This window comes from Aotus nancymaae, unplaced genomic scaffold (assembly GCF_030222135.1).
Source record: "Aotus nancymaae isolate 86718 unplaced genomic scaffold, 86718_ANA_hifiasm-v0.15.2.pri h1tg000006l, whole genome shotgun sequence".
Taxonomy (NCBI): domain Eukaryota; kingdom Metazoa; phylum Chordata; class Mammalia; order Primates; family Aotidae; genus Aotus; species Aotus nancymaae.
In genome coordinates, this window is record NW_026988417.1 from 30950892 (window position 1) to 30967821 (window position 16930).

Consider the following 16930-nt stretch of genomic DNA (forward strand, 5'->3'; position numbering starts at 1 on the left):
ATGTATACACACACATACCTACATATAGGTAATATATACACATATATATATGTAAATGTCCTAAACCATTATAGCATATATTGTTAATATTGGTATATATCACATATTTTATGTTACATTTATGTATAAACAAAGTGTATATAAACTTATAATTTTGTTACATATATCATTAAGTCCTCAAATTAAACACGTGCTCTGAGACTCAAATTCCCTTCTTAAAATAACCTGCTTAGCTTCTTCTTGCTCTTCTATAATTCTTGTTTCAAACCACTTCCAAGCCAGGAAACATTCTCTGCTGTAAGTTTAATCTTGGTTATTGTAAGAAGGCAAACAATTAAGGACACAAAGGGACAAGGACCAGTCAAAGGCTATTCAACTGCCCTTCACTTTCTACCAAAATAGTCATTTAAAAGCAAATAAACAATTCAGTCTCTCTTCTTCCAAGATTTTGTTTCATTTTGTGTGCTTTCTCCCAAGCTCTGTCATTCTATTCTCTCTCTCTCTCTCTCTCTCTCTCTCTCTCTCTCTCTCTCTCTCTCTCTCTCTCATTCTTATTTATTTGGTTTTGGATCAGCCCACACCCACCACCCACCAGAAAGGTCTAACACATCAAACTAGACACTTCTGGGGGAAAAAAATATTGGCAGAGTTTAGAAACTCAGAAAGCAATCGTGAACAGATATTTATTTCTTCCAATAGCAATGTTAATAATAATTTTTAAAATCTAAAAATATATAGATATTTTAACAGCATTACCCTCTTTGTTAAAATACATAAAATATACTGTTGTATGCCATAATCGACTAGTCTCCTTTTCTTCTTAAAAAAGAGTAAACATGTCTCTCCCTATTTTGGGAGAGAGGATGTGTGTGTGTGTGCACGTGCATGCATAGGGGTGTGTGTGTGTGTAGGTGTGTGTGTGTGCACACCAAGAGGGGTGCATTTTTTAAAAATTCAATTTATTTAAAAAATATTTTTAATTTTTGTAGGTAAATAGTAGGGGTATATATTCATAGAGTATTTGATATATTTGATACAGATGTACAATTTGTAGTAATCACATCAGGGTAAATGGGTATTCATCACCTCAAGTATTTATTATTCTTTGATTTACAAACAATCCAGTTACAAACTTTTCATTATTTTATAGTGTACAATAAATTATTGACTGTTGAGTATATTTAATAATAAACTATTAATTTTTACTATAATCACCCTGTTATGCTATCAAGTACTAGATCTCATTGAGTCTATGTGACTCTACTTTTGTACGCATTAACCAGCCCCGCTTTCCTCTCCACCCCACTACCTTTCCAAGCCTCTGGTAACCATCCTTTTACTCTATATGTGCATGAGTTCAATTGTTTTAATTTTAGCTCCCGCAGTTCAGTGAAAACATACAAAATTTTTCTTTCTGTGCCTGTATTATTTCACTTAAGGACCTCTGGTTCCATCGTGTTGTTGCAAATGAGAGGAATTTATTCTTTCTTGTGGCTGAATAGTACTCCATTGTGTATATGTACCACATTTTCTTTATCCATTTATCTGTTGATCAGCACATATGTTGCTTCCAAATCTTGGCTATTATGAACACTGCTGCAACAAACATGGGAATGCAGATATCTCTTTGATATTCTAATTTTCTTTTTTGGGGTATATATTCAGCAGTGATTGCTGGATCATATGGTAGCTCTATTTTTAGTGTTTATGAGGAAACTCCAAGCTGTTCTCCATAGTGGTTCTACTAATTTACATTCTCACCAACATTATACAAGTGTTTCCTTCTCTCCACATCCTCACCAGTATTTGTTATTGCCCATCTTTTAAAGACAATTTTAACTGAAGTGAGATAATTTTTCATTGCAGTTTTGATTTGCATTTCTCTGATGATCAGTGATGTTAAACATCTTATTCCATATCTATTTGCCATTTCTATATCTACTTTTGAGAAATGTCTATTCAAATCTTTTGCCCATTTTTACTAGGATTATTAGATTGTTTTTTCCTATAGAGCTGTTTGAGCTCCTTATACATTCAGTTATTAATTTCTTGTCAGATGGATAGCTTTCAAATAATTTCTCCCATTCTGTGGGTTATCTCTTTACTTTGATGATCGCTTCCCTTTCTGTGTAGAAGCTTTATAACTTGATAAGACACCATTTGTCAATTTTTACTTTGGATGCCTGTGCTTGTGGGGTATTACCCAAGAAATCTTTGCCCAGTCCAATGTCTTGGAGAACTTCCCCAATGTTTTGTTTTATTAGTTTCATAGTTTTATGTCTTAGATTAAGTTTTTAATCTATTTTGATTTAATTTTTGTATATGGTTGGACAGAGGGGTATAGTTTAAATCTTCTGCATACAGATAATCAGTTTTCCTAGAATTATTTGTTGAGGAGACTGTCTTGTTCCCAGTATGTTATTGGCAGCTTTGTAGATTAATTCATTGTAGATGTATGAATTTGTTTCTGTATTTTCCCTTTTGTTTCCTTGGTCTATGTGTCTGTTTTTATGACAGTACCATGCTGTTTTGGTTACTATAGCTCTGTAGTATAATTTGATGTCAGGTCATGTGATTCCTAAAGGTTTTGTTCTTTTCCATTCAGAATATGTTTGAATATTCTGGATCTTTTGTGATTCTATATGAGTTTTAGAAATGGTTTCTCTATTTCTGTGAGGAATGTCATTATTTTATTAGTAATAGGCATTGTATTGAATCTGTAGATTATTTTGGATAGTATGATTATTTCAACAATATTCACCATTTCAATCCAGAGACGCTAAATATCTTCTCATTTGTTGTAGCCTCTTCAATTTCTTTCACTGATATTTTAGTTTTCATTGTAGATATTGTTCACTTCCTTGGTTAGGTTAATTTTTAGATATTTTATTGTATTTGTAGCTATTGGAAATGGGATTAATTTCTTAATTTCTGTTTCAAATTGTTCACTATTGTCATATAGAGATGCAACTGATTTTTGTATGTCAATTTTGTATCCTGAAACTTTATTGAATGTGTTTATTCGGTCAAATAGATTTTTGGGGGAGTCTTTACATTTTTCCAAATATAAGATTGTATCATCTGCAAACAAGGATAATTCGACTTCTTCCTTTCCAATTTGAATGTCCTTTCTTTCTCTTGTATGATTGCTGTAGCTAGGAATTCCTGTACCTTGTTAAATAACAGTGGTGAGAGTGGGCTACCTTATCATGGGCTTTTGGTATTTCCCCATTTAGTATGATACTAGCTATGGGTCTATCATATATGGCTTTTATTATGTTGGGATGTGTTCCTTCTATGCCCAGCTTTTTAAGGTTTTTTAATTTATGAAAGGATGCTGACTTTTTTCAAATGATTTTTCAGCATCAATTAAAATGATTACATGGTTTTTGTCCTTCATTCTTTTGATATGAAGTATCACACTAATTGATTTGCATATGTTGAACCATCCTTGCATGCCCAGGCTAAATCCTTGTTTTGCATATGTTGAAGGATCCTAATATCCTCTCTTGGTCATAAAGAAGAATATTTTTAATGTATTGTTGAATTTGGTTTGCTAGTATTTTGCTGAGGATTTTTGCATCAATGTTCATCAGAGATATTGGCCTGTATTTTTCTTTTTTTTTTTTTAATGTGCTTTTGTCTGGTTTTGATATCAGGTTAATACTGAGCTTGTAGAATAAGTCTGGGAGTACTGCCTCCTCCTCTATTTTTTTAAAATAGTTTAAGTAGAATTAGTATTAGTTATTTAAATGTTTGGTAAAATTTAGCAGTGAGAAGGCCAATGTGTCCTGGCCTTTTCTTTACTCAGAGATGTTTTACTACAGATTCAATCTCATTACTTTTATTCATCTGGTCAGGTTTTGAATTTCGCCATGCTTCAATTTTGCTAGGCTTTATGTGTCTAGAAATATAACCAATTCTTCTAGATTTTTCAATATATTGGCAGATAGTTGTTCATAGTGGCCTCTAATGATCCTTTGAATTTCTGTGGTATCAGTTTTAATGTCTCATTTTTCATTCTCTTTTTATTTATTTAGGTCTTCTTATTTTTTTCCTAAGTCTAGCTAAAGGTCAGTCTGTTTTGTTTGTCTTTTCAAAAAACTAACTTTTTGTTTCATTGATTTTGTTTTTATATTTTTTCTTCATTTCAATTTCATTTATTTCTGCTCTTTATTTATTTTTTTTATTTTGAGATGGAGTTTCACTCTTGTTGCCCAGGCTGGAGTGCAATGTCATGATCTCAGCTCACTGCAACCTCTGCCACCCTGGTTCTGGTGATTCTTCTTCTGCCTCAGCCTCCCAAGATGGGGTTTCTCCATGTTGGTCAGGCTGGTCTTGAACCCCCAACCTCAGGTGATCCGTCCACCTCGGCCTCCCAAAGTGCTGGGATTATAGTCATGACCCACTGCACCCAGTCTGCTTGTTATTATTTCTTTTTTTTTCTATTAATTTTGGTTTTGGTTTTCTCTTGCTTTTTCTAGTACTTTAAGATGCGTTGCTAGGTTGTTTATTTCTACCTTTTTTAAGGTAGTTACTGATAAATACAGTCTTTCCTTTTAGTACTGCTTTTGCTGTATCCCATAAATTGGTTTTGGTGTGTTGTGTTTTCATTATTAGTTGTTTCAAATATTTTTTAATTTTCTTTTTAATATTTTCATTGATCCACTAGTCATTCAGGAACACATTGTTTAATTTTCATGTAATTTTATTGCTCTAAAACTTATCTTGATATTGATTCCTAGTTTTATTTTGTTTTCACTAGAGTAGACACTTGATATATTAATTTTTGAAAGCTTTTACAACTTTTTTGTAGCCTTTTACAACTTTTTTTTATCATATGGTCTACCTTTGAGAATTATCCATGTGCTGAGGAGAAGAATGTGTACACTGTAGTCATTGGATGAAATGTTCTGTAAATACATATTAGGTTCATTTGACCTATGGTTCAATTTAAGTTAAAAGTTTCTTTGTTGGATTTTCTGTTTGGATCACCTGCCTAATGCTAAAAGTACATGTTGAAGTCTCCAGCTGTTACTGTATTGGATCTATCTATCTCTTTAAGTCTGATAAAATTTGCTTTATATATCTTGGTGCTCCAATGTTGAGTGCATCTATATATATATAATGTTGAGTGCATATATATATATATATAATGTTGAGTGCATATATATATACACACATATATAATGTTGAGTGCATATATATGTGTGTGTGTGTGTGTGTGTGTATTTTTTGGCTATGTAACACATTTTACCTATGTAACAAATCTGCAAGTCCTGCACCAGTATCCCAGAACCAAAAATTAAGTTAAATTAAATTTAAAAAAAAGGAAAAACACAGCAAAGCTGAGTCCTTTCCTTTAGGGATGCATGTTTCCTTTATTACTGAGTGGGTCCAGATATGCCATCTGGGAACCAGGGCCTAGAGTTGGAAACCTTGAGTCTACCTGGTGTTCTATTCTACTGTAGCTAAACTTGCATCTAAGCCACTAAAGAAAGTCCTATCAACTTTTCTCTTCCCTTTACACAGTCAGAGAAGTTACTCCTCATGGCCACCACCACTGCAGCCCCATGGTGAGTACTTCCTGGCTACTGCCAATATTCACTCAAGGCCTGAGGACTCTTCACTCAGTTTGTAGTGAATGCTGCAAGGTCTGAGACACTCCCTTCAGTGCAGTGGATTCCCCTCTGGCCCAGGGCGGGTCTAGAAATGCCATCCAAGAGCCAAGTCTTAGAATCAGGAAACTAAAAGCCCATATTGTAACCTACTCCACTGTGGTTGGTCTGGCACCTAAGCTGATATTTGGTTCTTATGAAGCTGCTTTTTTGGTGTTCCTGCAGGAAGGACAATTAGTGGAGGCTTCTGTTAGACCATCTTTCTCTGTCTCCATCTCAGGGGTGTCTTTTAGGGGGCAATAAAAGGACTCTCTTATTCTTTGTTGTAGTCTTTCACAGAAAAGAAAAGAGAAAATAAAGAAGTATTTGAGAAAAGGAGAATATTTACGAAGAGCAGCATCATATTCTTCCTTATTTCTTCCATTAGAAATAAGGTTTCAAGTCAAAATATAATTAGTTTTTGCTGGTGCATTGGATCTGTTACAGTCCACTGAGTGACACAGAAAGAGACACATTTAATAGTCCCTGTACTTTCTCTTATAATTCAGCCAGGGTTTATGTGGGGCAGAAAAGAACCACATTCATCTCAGGAAAATAAGGGCTGGGTGACTATTATTCCTAACCAAATACAACTAGAACCATGTAAAAAGGAAAAAGACCATTAATTAGTATGGGTTAACTGAATCACTGAAGAAAAATATGTATCACTGAAGCTGTGCTTACTTCACATGAAGAATAACTCTTACTATTGGGAAGGCAGTCTGGAAAGGGGGTCACTTGCATTAGATGTAATTCTTAGAACTGTTTATTTTCTTTTGAGCCCAAGAAGATTGAGTAAATATTTATATAGTTGTGTGGCTCAAACCTAAAGGACTGCTTGAAGTAACAGGAAACACGGAGGGGCCAAAAGGTGAAACTTCTTCCAACGGGAAGAGTTAGAAGTTTTCTCAAGGAAGACTATGTGTTAAGAGTGATGACAGACTGTAAAAGGGAACATTTTGTGGGCGGAGTGATACTACAGGTCAAGATAGAGTTAGCCACTAAGTATTCCGTCATTATCTGCGTGTAAGACTGAAAATCCCCGTTTATTCTGCAACACAGTGGAATGTCCATAATGTCAATTTCTTCAAGTGTTACTCCTCATTCATGTTTGTGATTGCCTTGACTTTTTTTTTATAAGAACTTATGTTTCTAATATATATTGAACTTAATCTGGAGCATAAAATCCCTTACAAATTGCTGGGGAAAAAAGTGGACATGGGTTAATAAAACTAATTTCCAATAAATCTTTATTGGAAAAATAGAAAATGAAAAAATTGAGCTGTTTTTCATTAACTATAATTTGACATACTCCAGTGTCATTTAAAATGAGAAAGAAATTGACCATCTGGGGTACTGCAGTAAAATTTCAGGCATTTAAAGTTTGTAAATACATTGGAAGTCACTCTTCCACACACTTCAGAACTAGTAGTTGGTCCTTTGGGACAGAAAAAAGTGATTGATTCCTGCGTAACCAGTTCATAATAATAATCAATCAGCTCTCGAGAATGAGCAGGTAAACAGAAACCCTACCATTCCCTTTTCCTTCTTTCACCAAATCCATTCACAGATGAATGCACTGAAAAGAAGTAAGATCAATCTCCTTTTTAAATTAGTTATGACAAAATACCTCTTGCTTTCACATGTAGAAAGTCAATACAGAAATGTAAAATTATTTCACTTGTTACTATTAACAAATATATTTTAGCACCATTATGTCTGTTGATTTTTAAGACTTGCAGAATTCTATTAATTTAATTATTCAATTTTTTACATACTGTCTATTAAAACATCTATGTATTTTGTGAAATACATAGATGTATTAGAAATATTCAAATTATCAAATTTTATATAACAGTTAAGATGTCCAAAATAAGTTATGCTAAATAGTATGTATAATAGTTCACGTTACCCTCTATGATAAGTAATATTTGACATCACTGTCAATGACAGAAGAATTCTGATTAAGAACAACTACAAGTAGTTAAAGGTAAGTCCAGCCATGTAAATACTCATAGCAAAGACTACATGTGTCTAGTCACTTTGATCTTCACTTTCCAGTTCTTCCTTCAAAGCCAATAAATCAGCTGCCTGATTGCTGTTTGTTTTCATTGGTTACTCTTACCCCAGAAGGGAATTGTGCAATGGTTCAACAGACAATGGTGAAATGGTTGAACATAGAATGGAATGATGGCTCAATACCACACTGTTACCTGTGATCAGAAGTCATTTTGTCTGCAACACAATGATGTTTAGGACATACAACAAATTACTTGCAATAGAAACTAAAACCTGACCAACACCCAGAGCTTTGTGAGATATTTGAAATATTTTGTTCTAATCCAAGAAGATTGGAGGAATGAGATGGTTGAATGGTGTCATGATCAGTTTTAGTTTTTAAAAGAACAGTTCTTCATACAGTGGGGAGAATGGTTTGGAGGAATGGGCCAGTTAAATTTAAGAAGACAGATTAGGAAGCAAAAATCATACAGCAAATGAGAGGTAATATAATAGTGACTTCTTAGGTTGATTTTAGTAGGAAAAAATAAAGAAATTTAAGAAATAGAAAAGAAAATTCATAGTCTTGTAATTTGGAGATTTAGTGTAAGACATTTAGGATAAATACAAATTATCGTTTATGCAATTTCATGGAATACGTTATTAACTGAGGTTAGGAACCCTGAAAATGACTTCCTTTAGAGGAAAATAGTTTCACTTTTATATACATCTGCTGAATTTGAAGAGACTGTTATTACTGGAGATTGTAGGTTGGAAGTTAAATATATCAGTCTCAGGATAGAAATTTAGACTGGCAAGAGAAAAATAAAATGAAAAAAATATTAAAATATTCAGATGGGAACCTGAGGATCAAAATTACTTCATTATCTGATTTAGTTTACAGTAATTTCATTGTTAGTGAGATTGACCTTTACGAAATATTTACCTATAATTGTTGAGGTAAAATACAATAAAAAAGTTTAAAAATTTAAAAAATGTAATGCAATCCCCCATCTCCTACAGTTATTTTTATTGAGTATAATTTTTCTTATGAATATTCATGAAAATACAAGAAAGATGTGTGGCATTATATGCTGAAATAATTTTTTAATTAATATAAACAAATTTAGCATATAATGAAATCTATTTATTCTAGCAGAGTATAATTTATGAATATAACAAATTATAAATTATATTACAGATGTGGCATAAATATAACTAAGCCTTTACTTAAACCATATATTTACATTTCTTCTAATAAATACCTTTCTTGAAACTTTATTTCTAATTAATTTATACCATAAATATTAGCAACTGATATATATGTATATAAAACTTCCTGGGCTTAGAGCTTTTGAAGATGCAGATTTAGATTTTTTTCTTTTTATCAATGATTTGATCTGTAAATCTTTTCATCTTAAACCTCCACATCAACTAATTTAATTTTTTTGGATTCCAAAGCTACTTAAAATTACTTCAATAACTTCAGATTAAACTATTTTTACATAGCATTTTATTAACATTTTTATTTCTTTTAACATTTGTGGTTAAATGTATATCCTCTTTCCAAGTAAAGTTATGTGTTTTTCGTGTGTGTGTTATTTTGATCAAATGGTCAAAGTTTAATAAGTTATGTTGATCATTTTGAGGAACCAGGTCATAGTTTTATTTTATTTGTTTATGTTACAGTTTTTGTTTTTCAGATTTTTCTCTAATATATATATTCTGCCCTTGTGTTTTCTTTTCTGCTATTCTAATTTTCTTTGTATTATTTTACTGTTTACAAACATCTTAAATTCTTTCATTAATTCTATTAAATTGACAATAATATGTTTAAAGCTATACATTTTATTGAATAAAGCCTTGGTCATGTACCATGGGTTTAATACACAATGATTTGAACATTTTTAGTGTCTGAACTATTTAAAAATTAATATTCTGTATCCTTTATAATGTAAATAATATTTAGATTATTAAAATGTTTTTAAGTCATTATTTTCTTATAGTTATTCATTTGTGTTAATTTATTGTTTTAAAGCATTTTTTTACAGTAAGTTACATAAAAGTTTTATATATTTGCCATATGAAAACATTTCTCTGGCTAGATAATGTATGCCAGTGTCTATAAATGTTTACGTATTTTTATGTTAACAGTTTTTTGATATCTTCATTTTTGTCTCACTCATCATTTGACCTGGGATATAAACAATACAAAACTAAAAAACAAGAGACATGAATATTTCTTGAAAAAAAAAAAAAAACTAACCATACTCTTCATTTTTCTGTTTTACTAATAACTGAACTTAGAAATGATGAATCAATAAGTTAAATTATATCTTACTAATATCTAATTAATGTTTGATAATAACATAGCAATGTATAAAGAAAACCTGCGTAATTATCAAGAAATCTACAAATAGGCAGTTTCTGATGCTGGGTTCGGCATCTCTATGTTCTCTTGGACTTAATAGTCACATGATTGCCAGAGATCTAGGTATTAATTTATTTTCTAAGTGTGAATAAGGAGCCTCCCTGCCCCTTTAATTTATTAAGAAGGCGAAACCATTCTTAGTATGTCATAATATAGATACACTTGATTTCATTTGTCAAAATTTGTCATATCTTTTCTTCTTTCTTCAAATATTTCACCTTTTCATCCTATATATTAAAGTTTTCAAGGATGAGGAGGGTTAGAATAGCAATTAGTCTAGCTAATATCTGTGGGTTAGAATTATTTTAAATGTGTGCTGCATTAGACCAAATAAAATTGATTTTCTAGCTATCTATGTGTGTTTCTGTAGCTTATTATAACTTTATAGAAACAAAGATAAAAAATGAGGAGAAATTGTGATTTCAGCATAGTTTAATAAATATGCATTGAACATCTATGATTGTACTATGTATCATAAATATATTTATTTCTGTGTTGGCAAAAATGTAGCTAAAACGTTGTTTAGTTTAATTCTGAAAATGACTCCTTTTACAAATCATTTTACACAGGCCATTCTCTGCAATAAGTGAGAATAAAGAAAGCTTCTTCATACTATTTCCTCTTTATTTCTCCAAAGCATATCAGCAAAATAAGTAAAGTTCATAATACTCAAATGGTAGGAAGTAGGTGATGTCAATCCAACATAAATACTTATGTTTTTTAGCCTAATTTTGGCTAGAAACCTGCAAATGCAGCTAGCAGCTATTCTCTTCTGCCTCATTGGTATTTAAAAATCTGGAAGAATACTCAGTACTCCCCACAAACCCCTGACTGCTTAATATAATATATTCATCAAACAAGTATATGCTTGGTTCAGCACAAAATGGAAACTTAGATGAAAAGGGAGTATTAGGCAGTCTTTTTAACACATTTCTTTATCGTAGGTACATACAGTAAGACTCCTCTTGATCCATATGTTATCATCCTAATTAGTTGCTATAAATATGCATGAAAGTGCTGACCACAGAGTAGCAGATGAATTACCTCTTGTATGATTTTGTGCATGTGTGTAAGCATAGTTTTATTTATTTCATTCAAGAAACATTGACTGAATTCTTCTTCTATCTTAAGAAATAAGCTAGCATTCAAAGATGAATAAGACATTAGCACTATTACTAGGGACTGAGGTTTAGAAAACTAAGAGTTTGAAACCAAGAAACTAGTTTTATAAATATAATCCCTGTAGATCACTGGAGGCATGGTTTCAAAGGTACTGAAGATACTTACTGAGAAGTTTAATAACTTGAATAAAGATTTATAAAACCTGAAATGATATATATTTACAGTTAATACAAAGAATCTCATGTTTTAATTTAATCATTTTAATCCTTTCATTTTTCACATACTTAAAGTGTGTGAAGATCATGGAGATTTAAATGATTTAGTTTCTTTGTTTTCTTTATTGTGTATATTTTTAGTTTTCAGTAAATTTCCAGTTTTGTTTATCAAAATCCTCTATGGCACTTTAAGGCATATGCTAGACAACCAGGCATTCACCTGGTGTTATGTGGCCTGCATGTGTCACTGTCTATAATAACTGCCCTTAGAGCTAAATTTGCAGAAGGTGAATTGGATAAAAATACTGACTTGGGGTCACTTATTGTCATTTGTGCAACTCATTTTTTTTTTAGAATAAGAAGAAAATCTATATATAAAATACAAAATAGCTTTTCATTCTTAGTTTATTATGAAGAAAAAAACGCTACAAGAATGCCCAGAATCCTAAACAATATTTGACAGACTGGAATTAGATGATTTTCTCAAAGGGTCATCAAATATTGATTTTTACATTGTTTCACTTAGCTATATAAAAAGGGCAAAGCTTGTCATCTGATTATTTCCACAGATTCTGCTCTTAAAACCTATACAACCTATTCTTTAAGAAACCTTGGGAAAGACATAATTTCTTTCCAACAGAAATAACTGTCCAAATAAATGTGTTCAACTGGTGTATTCACTTAAATTAAAGACAGGTTTCCAGCTGATACAGATGATTGTTCTAGCTGATATGTCTGATTGCTCTTGTGTAGGCAATTACAAGACCACGAGGAGAAGCACAGAGAGTCTGACTTCCAATCACAACCTGACTGTGGGCATGCCCGAATCTGACAGTCTTTGATGGAGGAAACCTTGACTGAAAGATTGCAAAAACAAACCCTCAAAGAGAATACTTACAGTGGTATTTAGAAACACACACAGACAGACAGAGAGAGAGAGCAAAATAAACCCTCAAAGAGAATATAGTGGTATTTAGAAAGAGAGAGAAAAAAAAAAAAGAGAGAGGGGATGAAAGGGAGTTGGGAGTGGTGGCTCATGCCTGTAATCCCAGCACTTTGGGAGGCTGAGGCAGGCAGATCCCCTGAAGTCAGGAGTTGGAGACCAGCTTGGCCAATATGGTGAAACCCTGTCTCTACTAAAAATACAAAAATTACCCAGGCATGGAGTTGGACATCTGTAATCCCAGCTACTTGCGAAGCTGAGGCAGTAGAATTGCTTGAACCCAAGAGGTGGAGGTTGCAGTGAGCTGAGATGGTGCCTTTGCACTCCAGCCTGGCCAACAAAAGCAAAACTGCATCTCAAAAAAACAAACAAATAAATAAAAAAATTTTAGAAAGGGTAAAAAGGTGGAGGGGGAGGCAAGGAGCAAGGTACATTGACTGAAAAGAAGAAACATGAGATTACATTTGCATAGTGCTCTAGTTTCTGAGACAAACTTACTTCTTCATGGAAATTCCTGGACTCTCTCTCTTCACCTTCTCTCTCTTCTTGCCTTTCTACATCTCTTTAAAGTTTATTGCTTCCATACAGAAGAGCTAAATGAGCTGTTAAAATGTAAGATAAGCATGGTATGAAAATCAGGTTCTTCCCAACTTTCATTTATCACGGTCCATTGAATTAATGAAAATTGGGTCTACTATGGAGAATTTGTTTTTATTTCTGTTGTTTGATTTTACTTTGAGGTTGATATTTAACAAGTACCAATCTCATAAACTATAAAGGATAGAGGTAATAGGCATCTTTCAGGATTTTATTTGTAATTTCAAATTCTGATCCATTTCTCCCTACGTGTGTAGCTATTTATAGCATTTTGTAAGAGAGAAAATGCTGCCATACAGTCTCTATTATTAATATAAATAGTCTATGTTTTTGGAGTTTTAATATATATTTTTGTTGTTGTTTTTTTTTTGCTTACATGTTTTCTCCATATCTTTTTCTTAAAATCATATAATAATTTTTACTGTTCAACAGAAAATATTTCTTCTCTTGGATTTAATGAAGAAAAATGTCATTTCAAAATCTAGAAAAAGGTAAAAGCTTACTGATAAAGAATCTTTCTTACCGACTTCAGGCCCATTACATAACTTACCTTACTTTAATAAAAACTTGTTGTAATCATCAGCACCACTTTGAAACTAGACTTTTGTTCAAAGAAAAACCAATTATAGCTGGGCATGGTGAAACTAGACTTTTGTTCAAAGAAAAACCAATTATAGCTGAGCATGGTGGCTCATGCCTATAATCCCAGCTCTTTGGGAGGCAGAGGTGGGTGGATCACGAGGTCAGGAAATTGCGAGCATCCTGGCTAACATGGTGAAACCCTGTCTCTACTAAAAATACAAAAAATCAGCCAGGTGTGGTAGCACACGCCTGTAGTCCTAGGTACTTGGGAGGCTGATGCAGGAGAATCCCTTAAACCCGGGAGGCAGAGATTGCAGTGAGCCGAGATTGCCCCACTGTACTCCAGCCTGGGTGACAGGGTGAGACTCTATCTCATAAAAAGAAAAGAAAAGAAAAGAAAAACTAATTGCAAAGCTGTAGAAAGAAATTTTGATCAAATTGTGCTGTCTTTATTTTATGTTCGAAATACTATTTGAGGTAATTCCTTAAATTTCATTTATAATTTTCATTGGGTATGCTAGCTGATAGTAGCCACAAATTAGAAATTAGAAGTAGAATGAAGAGAACTTCGTATTTTCTAAAAATAATCTTCCAATTAAAATCAAATATAAAAATATAATAATATGAATTAAATTTTGAAGTTTTATGAATGACCGAAACTATAATTTCAACTGAAACCATCAACGCCATGAGGTAAAGTGTTCTCACAAATAAAATGAAAAGATAACACCTTCAGTGTTTTCTGAAGGCACATTTTATCTGAGCATACATGAAACCACCAAAGTGAGAAGGACTCAGGTGTGTCATCTTAAATTAATTGGCCACGCCACTTTTTAGATTTATCACTCATCATGAACTGACATTTTCCATAGTTTTCATGATGGTACTTCTGCATGGAAACTTGAGATGCTTTTTCAAGTTAAGGATTTCATAATAGAAAATCTCAGAATTAACAGCAGTCATTTGATGAAAGCATGGAAAAATTGGTTACTCTATTATTATAAACTTAGAAAATTCAGCCCTTATTATTTAAGTGGAATCAATGCATGTCTGAGAAACAAAAGAATTCCTTAAAGACATCTTGTGCTAACATCCTCCTATAATTTATTTTACTACTTAGGAAACATATTGAAAAAAATTACTGTGCAATATATACTCAATGTAATTATTATTGATGACATGACTGAGGCCAATATCCACATGCCATTAACTCTCAACCAAGATTTTTGTATGGCAACATGCTGCTACTCTCTAAAAATATGCCTATATAATTTTTACAGGGAGTTAGCAACAAAGCAGTTTCTTTGTATACAACTAACAATAAGAACTACAGTTACGTTTTAAACAGAGGAACATTTAAATGTATTCATCACCACTATAAAACTGTGAACCACTGAAATATTTAATTGTTGTAAGCATGTGTATTTCTACATATTAATAAGTATAGTAAGTGTCGATGTTGTTTCTATGTTTGTTTCTTTATTTGTTGTTTCTGTGTTTCGATTTTGATTAATAGATTTTAGTGTCACATTAATTTTGTCATACCTGATTAAAAGTTTTAGCCTATTGTTCATTCTCATAACTGTAAATGCCTTGACATACATTATTTAATCTTTGACCTTGAAATTTTTGGTAAGACAGTAGTTTATAGAATTGTTTTGAATATTGAAATATATTCTTTGAATTATTTAGGCCACATATTATTTTCATTTAAAGCTATTTAAAATTTTAACAACTCATAAATCTATGCATGGCTCCCCATTGCATAAAAGTTCCAAGAGTTTCCCAAGGAATTTAGATATGTGGCAGTAAAATATTACCTGTCATATTGCCATTGTATTATAGATAAAGGGAAAAGATTTCTGACAATTTTGTGTAAAAATGTAGTGTGATATTCAATAAGAAAAAATTCTAATAGATGGTTTTAATTTAGAACAATATCTTTTTTATGTATTTTTATCAAGTTTTATTAAAAGAATGAGTGTTGAGATTGAATAAAATATTTCCAAACAAAGAAACAAAATCAGTTTAGCAGTCATTTTTAAAATGACGTATGTGTTCACTTATTTGAAATTATCCTGATAATGTTTCTTTAAGGTGTTGTCCAGTTCACAGAAAGGCATAACACTTTCAAAAGTTGTGAGGTAGACAAATTTTTTGTTTTTGTTTTTTAGACAGAGTCTCTCGTCTTTGCTCAGGCTGGAGTTCAGTGGCATGCACTCAGCTCACTGCAACCTCTGCCTCCCGGATTCAAGACATCCTCCTGCCTCAGCTTCCGGAATACCTAGGACTACAGGTGTGTGCCACTACACCTGGCTAATATTTGTGGTCTTAGTAGAGATGGGATTTCACCGTGTTGTCCAGACCAGTCTTGTACTCCTGACCTCAAGTGATCCACCTGTCTCGGCCCTCCAAAGTGCTGGTATTACAAGTATAAGCCATAATGCCCGCCCAACAAATTTTTCTACAGAGGCTCTCATGATTACTGCTTTAGGGGGAGAAAAAAAAAAGGCATTCAGTGGTTAACTACAGAGCCATCTCAATCAAGACCATTTAATGAATGGTTCCAATTTATTAGCCTTTCTGTTTCTTTATGAACATTAGAATGGGATTTTTAAAATTGGGATGTTGATTAATAAAACAAATAAAACACAAACATCAAACAAATAAAAGGACCTGAGAATGAATTTAAACTTTATGCCAGACAGATCTGAATTTGAGTAGCTTCAAACTAATTCTGAAATGTTAGCTTAGTCACATCACCTTTGAGAGCTTTGATCTCCTCATTTATGAAACAGGGATAAATATCACAGCCAGGCGATATTGTGATAAGTGATGCATATCATACTGAATACATATAAAGAACAATTTTATTTATCTGCATTGTACTGGATACAGGATTAATATGATCCGCAAATGCATAAGATTATGGATTTATATATGATGAGTGACACGCATGACACATGTTTGTTAATTTCACTGCAACCATGAGACACATTACTAATGTCACAATGGTCTTTTCTGATGAGCTATGATATAATACTGGAATCCTTTTTCTGTAACTGAATTAGCAACAAAAAAACCTTAGTTAATAACTACACTATACCATGCCAACTTATTGCAAAGTTTTATCGTCTTTTCCTAAATAAAATGTTTTTTTTAAAATAAAAGAAATGTTGAAGCCAAGATCATCTTTCATTAATCTTTAAATCATTCCCCACTCTTCCTAAACAAATTTCTGATTCCATATTTCTTAAATCTCTTGAATATTGTGTATTGTTATGTGTTATGCGTTGGTCAGCACTCTTTTGGTTGAAGTACAGAATCTATTTCTGACAGGAGACAAAGAATGAATGTATTTGTTTATGACACACTTACAGAGTAT